The sequence below is a fragment of the Octopus bimaculoides genome, chromosome 4 (assembly GCF_001194135.2).
Source record: "Octopus bimaculoides isolate UCB-OBI-ISO-001 chromosome 4, ASM119413v2, whole genome shotgun sequence".
NCBI classification, from domain to species: Eukaryota; Metazoa; Mollusca; class Cephalopoda; order Octopoda; family Octopodidae; genus Octopus; species Octopus bimaculoides.
In genome coordinates this window covers 15,156,686-15,166,962 of record NC_068984.1, presented here as the reverse complement: position 1 = coordinate 15,166,962, position 10,277 = coordinate 15,156,686, and the positions used below count along the sequence as shown (strand labels likewise).

The window sequence follows — 10,277 nt, the reverse complement described above, 5'->3', positions numbered from 1 at the left end:
CCACTTTACGTCCGACTTTATTTATGGAGAAGATTCTGCTTCATAAATTCCAATAACGAGATACGTTGTGAGACTTATGATACTGAGCAGCGAAGTTTTGAGATAGTTAACTAGAGTGCATGCATCAATCACTCATCCATACCCCAGGGAGGTCGTAGGTGTATAGAAAAAGCCATGACCGCCTTTCTCCCTCTTTCCCAGCCCTCAGCTTAACTCCTGTTATCTGTCTCCTACCTTCACTCCTTGATGTTGCTAAAATACTCTTTTTTTTTTGTGGTTTTATATACATATATTTTGTTTGGTTTTTCTCTGTTTCTTTTAAGCCACTCTTTCTCAAAGGAGTTGATATAAACAAAATAGTTTAGATAAAGCAAAAAGTAGCACAAGTTTCTATTCTGTATATGTGAAATTAAATTTCTAAGAAGGATGGAGTTGGGCAGAAATTTGTTGAACACTAAAACTAGATACATTTTGGTTATTAAATTTCTGATTTCCTTTTTGTTATCATAAATGCTTTTATATTCTTATTGCTTTTTTAGAAATGACCTATATTGAGTGAGAGGGAGAAATACAATCATTTTCAATGGAGATGCTTGTAAACTGATTTTGATCCATTTTATTGATTTTGTTTGCTAGCCTGATTGAGTAAGTCCAGTTTTGTTGCTATATGAGTGTAATAAATGTCAATGTTGAGTTGGCTACCTCTGTGTACTAACACCTATATTCTCACACAATTCTTGTTCTGTTGACTCAGAACAGTAATTTCTGGCATCTGTTATCAGTTGACTACAATCTACTATTTCTGTACTTTAATTATAAATTACTTACTCTTTCTTTTCCCTTGATTACGCTATTTTATTTTTGTCTGGCAAGCCAAATGCAGTGAAGTTATTTTGCTACACTTGGGAAAGACAAGAACGACATGATAGTTCATTTCCACCTCTCTTTAAATCAAACACATATATCTAGTAAAAAAAGGCAGGGAAAAAAATAAAAGAAACTATTCATGGCTGTGTGGTTAAGAAGCTTGCTTTAGAACTATGTGATTTCTGGTTCAATCTCACTGCTGGCATCTTGAGCCAGTGTCTTTTTCTTTTACCCAAGGATGACCAATTCTTTATGAGTGAATTTGCTAGATGGGTGCCCATTGTTTGTGTGTGCTTGTGGGTATGTATCTGTGCTTGTGTTCCTCCCACCACTACACATTGCTTGACAACTGGTGTTGATTTGTTCAGCTAAACCCTTCAAGGTGGTGCCCCAGCATGGCTGCAGTTTAACAACTAAAAACAAGTAAAAGATAAAAGACCCCTTACAAATGAGGCATTTAGTAACAGACCGTTGTAAGTGCCACAACTTGAAAACCGAGAAAAACGAAGTCAAAGTCTCGTGACTTTCAGAATGCAATATCCTGGCAAAGAATGAAATTAGAAAGCTGCTTTTGGTCTTAAAATGACTGTGAAGACCTCCTCTAGTCATTCCACCTATGTAAAATTATTTATGTATGTATCTGAAAGATGAAACAATGACTGCATCTTTCTCATTTTATGGAACATACTGGTACTACGAAATGGTGTATCGCATTGCATGTTTTAGTCATAATACCTTAGAGACCCCTGCAAAGGTATTGTTTATGTTTTAATATGCCAAGGTAAGTATCTTTATGAGATAAGTATGACAAGATAGTAAGATAATAGTTCGTTATCATTACAATGGTAACAAGGAATATTAGAAAATGTGCCACAACACCTTGGAAAACGACACAGGGACCATACCAAAGTTATTGATTGAGCGTATGTGCTTACTATGGTGTGTTACTAAACTCTCTGGTCCGAGTTTAGGTGAGCAAGCATCATATCAATAGCGTTGAGACACAATTTTTTACAGCTGGATTTTCAACCTTATTCCAAACCTCACCAGTTCTTCCTCCCAACTTTTTCGGATTCTAGTTGTCGAGACAAAGAAAATGATATCCTAACCTCGAAAATGGCCAGGGTGGTGCTTACAATACTCTGTTATTAAATGCCTCAAATATAGTAAATATCAATTAGTTCAAGTTTTCCTAATGAATCGTATTCATCTGTGTGATTAGTGCTGGTCACTTTCAGAGAGATAGAAAGATAGATAGATAGATAAATAGAGAGAGCGGGGGGAGATATCTATCATATATTAGAATAGTTTCTAGTTTTCCTTTGTGTTCATGAGAGAATTGAAGCTGTCACGAGGCTGCATGCAAGCTTATGCAATCACCCAGCTGTTTAGTATTGAACTGTAATTTTCTTTGGTACCTATTAAGACAGACAAATCATTACTAGGGGTTAGGAAAAGAACTATTTACTCGTCAGCTAGTAGGCCAGTATTTTCATTAGTAGGCTAATATTTAATTGATCCAGCCAGCTATGACTGGTTTATTAAAGTTTTTCTTCTATTTCTTTTTTTTTTTGTTTTTGTAATGAGGTTAAAGCAACAGAGCTTTGGTGGTTTGAGAAATTATAATGTCAATTAAACTAGTTAATTTTGATTGCTTGCTAAACGAATTTACATATTTCTTTGTGCATTGCATTTCCAGGCCATCTTCTATGTCACACACCATTATTAAGTAATAGAAAGGAAAATAAATTATATTTCTTCTCTTTATAATGCATGATCAAAACCTATTTTTTTTCACTTCAGTTTTTATTATATTGACTCTTGTTGACACAGGACGCTTTATAATTTTAGTGCTTCCTTCAATTTTAGTTTTGTATTCAATTCTACTCTTAATCTCATTCATAATTTAGCAGAGTGGAGTTGTTTTCTGGTGAGAGGCTTTTTTTCATCTCAGCTCCATTGAATGAAATGAAAGGGTTTGGTTTTGAAGTTGAAACTGTGAGTGAATTTTGGTTGAGGGAAACTGAAGTAAGCCCAATACACACACACACACACACACACACACACACACACACACACACAAGTGTGTGTGTGTGTGTGTGTGTGTGTGTGTGTGTGTGTGTGTGTATGTGTGTATATATACATGCATACATATTAATCAAAATATACAGTATTATATATCCATTACAGCTGATCTTACCAATTGGTTTCACACTAGGTATTCAGGGTATTAAGTAACAGCCCGATTATGTAACCTTGTACTCATCAGAGGTAGCTGTTATGAAATGAAATATGGTGACTACTCTCTATTGTTGGGGGTGAATAGACACATCAGGTTTATGGTTGTTGTGAAAAAATCTTTTTCATGAAGCAAATTGAGCAGGGGATTGAGTTAAGAGGGGTGGTTTTGTTGCTAGTCAGCAAGAGTTTTATACATACACACACACACACACACACACACACACACACACACACACACACACACATATATATAAACAATGCACACACACACACACTAAATAAAATCATGGCTGTCCATTCATACAGGCAAGTCTTCTACATCTCTCTCACAGCTGAGAGATCCTAAGCATCCAGTACATACTGTAAAGTGGTTGGTATTAGGAAGGGCATTCAGCTGTAGAAACCATACCAAAACAGATAACTGGAGCCTGGACAGCTCCCCAGCTAGCCAGCTCCTATCGAACCATCCAGTCCATTGCCAACATGGAGAAATGGATGTTAAATGATAATGATGGTGACCATAAAGTTTGAGCACATGGGAAATAGCACAAATATTCTTGTGGAATGGGTTCCTCACTCACCGACCAGATATTAGCCCCCTCGACTTCTTTTTCTGGAGTGTACTGAAAGAGGAAGTCAAATTGACAAACGTGGAGTTACTGCGTCGCGTTCATGTGAATCTCACAAAATGCATCAAACTCTACATCACTAATGGTGGTAACCATGTTGAAAATGTTGTTCATTGATGTCGTTGAATAAAATTATTGAACATAGGCATTTTCACATATGCATCCAGACTTTATGGTCACTGTATATTTGCGTATCTGTTATTTTTTCAGCACATGAATTTTTAAAACATCAATTTATTAGTTGCATTTGTTATTTTTGTTCTTCTGGTTGGCCTCAATCATACAGACCAAAAGAGATTTAGCCATAAACAGTCCATCCTTTTCTCGGGCAATATTTATTGAGGTCAAGGCAGTGAGCTGGCAGAAACATTAGCATGCTGGGCGAAATGCTTCGTGGTATTTCGTCTGTCTTTACGTTCTGAGTTCAAATTCTGCCAAGGTTGACTTTGCCTTTCATCCTTTCAGGGTTGATGAATTAAGTACCAGCTACATTCTGGGGTCGATCTAATCAACTAGCCCCCTCTGCCAAAATTTTGGGCCTTGTGCCTAGAGTAGAAAAGAATATTTATTGAGGACAGTTGTAGGAAATTTAACTGAACATTTTTACTGTAGGAAAATTTGCTATAAGGAATTTAGTTTCAAATGATCTCATCATGTATTTTTAATGTTTGACATTGAATAAAGACTTATTTAATGCTTTTATAAAACCTTTTATCATTAATTATATTTGTCATTAAAAAAAATGCTGACATGATACACTTTATCATTGTCCATTCGGCAAATTTGTCATTTGTGAATTTTCCTATACAGCGAAATTTCTTATGGTGAATTTTCAGGACACAGTTGAGAACTACACTATTATTGTGTCCCTCTCTTTTCAAGTTGGAAGAGTACAATTTGTGGGTTGTTTTGCTGCTATTTCTAGCAGATCGACTGACTATATACAGGCTTCCTCATTGGCTCAAATATATATTAGTTATGCAAATGGAAAAACAAATGGTCATTCAATATGGATGGTTTGAAGATTTAGTCAGAGTGTATAATGAGTTAAATGCAGATAGTGTTATAGTACTGTAAGTGTAGATGGCATTATGGCACATAAATGATGGCACTTGCAGAACTTGATGGTACCTATGGCAGTGGTGAACCGAAGAAAGTTTTGAAGTCTGAGAAGTCAAATCTAAGAATTTTGGGCATCTCAGATGAGATGATGTTTGGTTGGGATGAATAAGAAGATATTATATTGAAAGCTCACCCAACCTATATCAACAAAGAAAATCCAACAGAATGTGATATGACGATGATACACACCAATTTGATTGATTGATTGATTTATTGGTATGTTTTACTTAGATATTGCTTTCTGCAAGAATTTCTTCCTTGAATCCCTCTTTAATTGTTGGGTATAGCAATTACAGCTGTTTTTGTTGTTACAACTGCTTTACAAGTTGATGTTTTGTCACATGTAGTTGTTATTGTTGTTAGCATACAGCATTTGTAGTGGACACAGCATGTGCAAAAAAATAAAGAAACTTGGGCCTTATAGGATCTTTTCTAGCGTTTCTTCTGGCTTTAAATTTTGAGTCAGGCATCAGTTGAGCACAGGGGTTGTTGTAATTGACTAGCCTCCACCCCACTCTTTATTTCAGGCCTTCTGCTTATAACAGAAAGAATTATTATTATCATTATATATGGACAGTGAGCTGACAGAATCGTTAGCACGCCAGGCAAAATGCCGAGCAGTATTTCTTCATTTACATTCCGAGTTCAAATGCCACTGAGGTCGACTTTGCCTTTCATCCTTTCAGGGTCAATAAAATAAGTACCAGTACCAGTCGACTGGCTCCACTTCCCTAAAATTTCAGGCCTTGTGCCTATAGTAGAAAGGATTATCATTATATATGGACAGCAAGTTGGCAGAATCATTAAAATGTTTGTAGTATTTCTTCCTGCTCTTTACTTATGAGTTCAAATACTGCTGAGATTGATTTTTGACTTTCAACCTTTCGAGATCAATAAAATAAAAACCACTTGAGTACTGGGGTCGATGTCATTGCTTATTTCCCTACCCCCAAATTTCAGGCCTTGTGCTTATAGTAGAAAGGATTATTATTAATATTATTGTTATATAAAGGCAGTGACAGAACATTAGAGGAAAGTCAACTTTGCCTTTCATCCTTCCAGGATTGATAAAATAAAGTACCACTCAAGCTCAAGTCCTGGGGGTTGATTTAATTGACTAACTTTTTTCCTCCCAAATTTCAAACCTTGTGTCTATATTAAAAACAACTAATGCTCTTTAGGGCAGTGGATTGGCAGAATCATTAGAGCATTGAGCCTTGTAGTATTTCTTCTGTTTCTTTTTTTTTTCTTTTTTTTCCAAGTCTAAACCCTAGTAAGGTTTGACTTGAACTTTATCATTTCATCTTTCTGCAGTTGATAAAACAGAATACCAGTTAACTACTGGGGTTGATTTAATTGACTACACCTATTCCCTGGAGATTTCTGGCTTTGTGCCTGTGTTAAAAAACAATTACTGTTAGTATTCATTACTGTTTTCTGTTAGCTTTATTATTCTTATTCATCCTAGCTCTACTCTGTACTCTTTCTGTCTCCATCCAAATACAACCACTATTGTTTACATGATATCTGTATGTTGGTAAGAAATATATGAGACAGTTACAGAATTGATAGATACATTTCATACATGCAGGTGTATTTCTAGCTCAGTACTAAGTCGGTTGAGTTACCAGGAGCTGATCTTGCTCACTGTCTACTTCACACATGTACTCGTTTCATCCTTTTCTTCCTACATTCTTCATATTGACTGAGTTTGGTTCAGTTTCCCCAACCTGCTGCTTCCAAACACTAACATGACAGAATCCTCTTTTTGGTTCTTTTCCCAATCATAATTAATTAAATCACTCCTTTAGTTTGCTTAAAAATTCCAAACTCTATTATCAACATTAGAAATATTATCTTTCAGAAAATAACTAATTAAAAAAAAAAAGATATTAGAGCAGAGAAAAGTTTTCCCAATTAATTAAAGGTTAATGTTTATATCAAATTATATAACTTAGCTGTAATTATCTGTTTCTATTTTGTATTCTTTGCATTACTTTTTCCTTAATATTTTGGCAATAACCACGATGAAAGTTGGCAATAACTATTTTGTTGTCTATGTGCCACATATTAATTTATTGATTGTTGTGCGAGAGGATTCAATCTCAGTGATGGAAACCCATCAAATTACTTGTGAATTCTCTCCTAGTTTGGTTCTCCACCATCAAATTGTTCTCTTTATTTTCTCACTTGTTCAGTTGCCAGGTAACTGAGAAAAGAGTTTTGTTGAATAGCCAGTCACGTTTGAACAAATCTATGGCATAGACACATGCCATGCTTCAGTCTAGTTTAGTACGTTTAGTAGTTCATTATATGGAGTGTTGTGGTGTAATGTGACAGTCTAGTCATGTAGTTACTGTTTTCTGGAACACTCTGTTTACATATGATTGAAAGGAGTGACTAGAAACTTGCTCAGAATGGGCCATTTTGTGATGAAATGCAAGTTCAACCCTCTCCAACCAAAAGGTTGATATTTCATATACTAGTTGAGTAACTGCTCATTTATCATCGTCCTCATCATCATCATCATTTAGCCTCTGTTTTCCATGCTAATATAGGTCGGATGGTTTGACTGGATCCAACGAGTTGAGCGTCTATGTTGAACTCCAATGTCTGCTTTGGCATGGTTTCTATAGCTTGATGTCCTTCTTAATGCCAGCCCTCTATAAAGAGAGCAGTGAGAGCGCTTTTTGTAACAGTAGCACTAGTGAGGTCCTCAAGTAATTTGCAAGAAAAGGTAAAAAATAACCCCTTCTCCCTGACTGAGAAGGGTTGTTGTAGAGAAGGAAGTATTATTCTGCTTGGTGTCAAGAGGTTGAAGTGTGATAGAGGGACAGGCACAGAGTTCTCATAGAAGAGATACATGGCTACTCCACATTATATAAGAGTCGATGGGAGTAGATACAAAGAAGTTAAAGATGATGGCAAAGTGTCAGGGCCTAGTCTCTAGGTACAAGAAAGTGGTTCTGAGACAATCAACTTCAGTTAATTGAAATTACATTTGCCTTAGTGACAGATGTTATTCAAATCTGATCAAGGAAAAAGGATGATTACTCTGGAATATTTATTTATTTATTTTTTTACCTTTTAGCCAAAGAAAGAAGGCCAGCATTCAGGATCCTTAATTTTTTCAGGGTCCCTAAAACTCATTTGGTGAAGATGTGTGGCATAGTGGATAAAGTGTTACACCCTCAATCACAAGATACTGGTTTCGATTCCTGGACTTGGCAGTGTGGGGTGTTCTTGAATAAAACCTTTCCTTACACATTGCTCCAGTTCACTTAGCTGTAAATGAGTAACCATGCACCAGACTGGCATCCTGTTGTGATCTTGGTCGCTTATACGCCATAGAAACCAGATAACTGGCCCTATGAATCCTATGACTTGAGACTATAATTTCCAGAGGTTGGTGATGGTGATGATGATAACAATGATGATGATGATACTGATTAGAAGATGGGAGGAAGATATCCTCAAATTGGAGACATGATTTGAATGTTAACGACTGATTGAACTTCACTAAAGACACCGAGGGATCAAGCGGTCATGTTAAGATTAAGTCTGCTGCCCCAAATCTCGGAATGTAAAGCGGCAGAACAGCTGCTGCAAGGCATTCCTATCTCATGCTCTGATAGTTTTTCCCAGTCACTGTTCTATACCGTTACTTTATTTTATGAAAGACAAAGCAAAGATGACCTCTTTGGGATTTGAACTTGGAGCACAGAGAACTAGAACAAAGACATTGTCTTATAATAAGCCCACTGGCTATTTGCGACACCAATTTAGTTCAGTTATGTACTGGCAATAACCACAATGAAAGTTGGCAATACCTATTTTCTTGTCTATGTGCCACATATTAATTTATTGATTGTTGTGTGAGAGGATTCAATCTCAGTGATGGAAACCCATCAAATTACTTGTGAATTCTCTCCTAGTTTGGTTCTCTGATCAAGCACTGATATATTACTAACGGAGAAATCACTATTGTCTCTAGCTTTCAGGTATTTACCACTGACAAAGCTGAAATCACACGATCTCATAATCCTAGCACTGATGGTAGAGGATTATCTCCTGCTAGTGATATAAACACGAGTGCCTATATGCACCACAAGTTCATATGAGAAGTTCTCTTGTGGTAACTATCACAGTATCCTGTGTTCTAACACAACGTCCACTTTTAAGTGGGGATAACATTATTACATTATTTTTTGTACAATTCCTAATAATAATTAATTAAAAAATATGGGGTTTTTGAAACATCAAATGACTATGGAAGTCCAGTGGGGTTGAATTGGAATTAAAGGGTTCCATAAGTAAAAGAAAAAAAAATGATTGATGTAATCTGTAGCAAAAGAGATACCATGAGGGATGAGCTGTAAAACTAGCTTGATCAATGTTGTTGTTGTTGTTGTTGTTGTCATTATTATTATTATGATGATGATGGGGGGGATGGTGGTAGAAGTGACAGTAACGGTGGCTGATGAGACCTAAATGTTCTATTAATTGGTTCAAGCTATTTTATCTGAAATTTGACAAAATATATAAATGAAATTTCATTTGATAAACTTTATCAATATCATCATATGAATATTCATGTTGTTAAACATGGTGAATGCAATTCATTTCAAAAATAAAAACATTTAAACATTTTTGTATCCAATGCTTTAGCATGGGTTAAATAACTGTGCCTTTGTATATATTATTCGTGTGGAATTTCTAACTACATTGCTTCTCATAATGTGAAGAATTCAACCTTAAAATGAATGCAGTATCTCTTTTCCTCTTGTGTTGTATAGCTGTTTTTTAAAAATATTTTATTTTGTTTTTATATTTTATTTTGAAACTAATGTACCTTGTTGCTGTCAATGATGGAATTCTGTGGCAATAAAATGTAACCTCGAGCGAAGCAAGAACTGAAGGCACCAACTGATTCTGATGTCTTTCATAATTAACTGCATCTTGGCATTGTAACTTAAATAACTTGGCTTCGTCTCAAATATATGAACATTGAGCTTGGCAGTTTGTTGCATCTAGATCGCTTGTCTTCCTAATGTTTGTGAGAGAAGTGGAAGCAATCCTAGTCTTTGGGTGAATAGCTAATAGTGTAGAAGCCTTTAGAAGCCTTTGGGATACCTGTGACGTTTCACTGATTTACATTTCATTTTCCTTTTTTAAATGTTTTTATTTGTATTATGTTAGCAGATTTTGTGATAGTGTTTCAGAACAATATAGCCATCCTTCTAACTACTCTAAATATTTTGTTTGTTTACTCTTTTACTCTTTTACTTGTTTCAGTCATTTGACTGCGGCCATGCTGGAGCACCGGCTTTATAGTTGACCAAATCGAACCCAGAACTTATTCTTTGTAAGCCTGGTACTTATTTTATTGGTTGTCAAGCGATGCTGGGGGAACAAACA

At 35.8% G+C, this 10,277-nt stretch overlaps 1 protein-coding gene across 6 annotated transcripts in view; it reads left to right on the top strand.

The window, feature by feature from the left end:
* Positions 1-10,277, top strand: part of LOC106877240 (uncharacterized) — a 160,733-nt gene that overhangs the window by 37,257 nt on the left and 113,199 nt on the right. The window contains exon 1 of one of the 6 annotated variants that reach the window (XM_052966897.1): positions 555-645. The exons of the other annotated variants lie outside the window; for them this stretch is intronic. The gene's annotated coding sequence lies outside the window, so the exon portion shown is untranslated. Of the gene's footprint in view, positions 1-554; positions 646-10,277 lie in introns of those variants that run through there. 6 annotated transcript variants of the gene reach the window in all.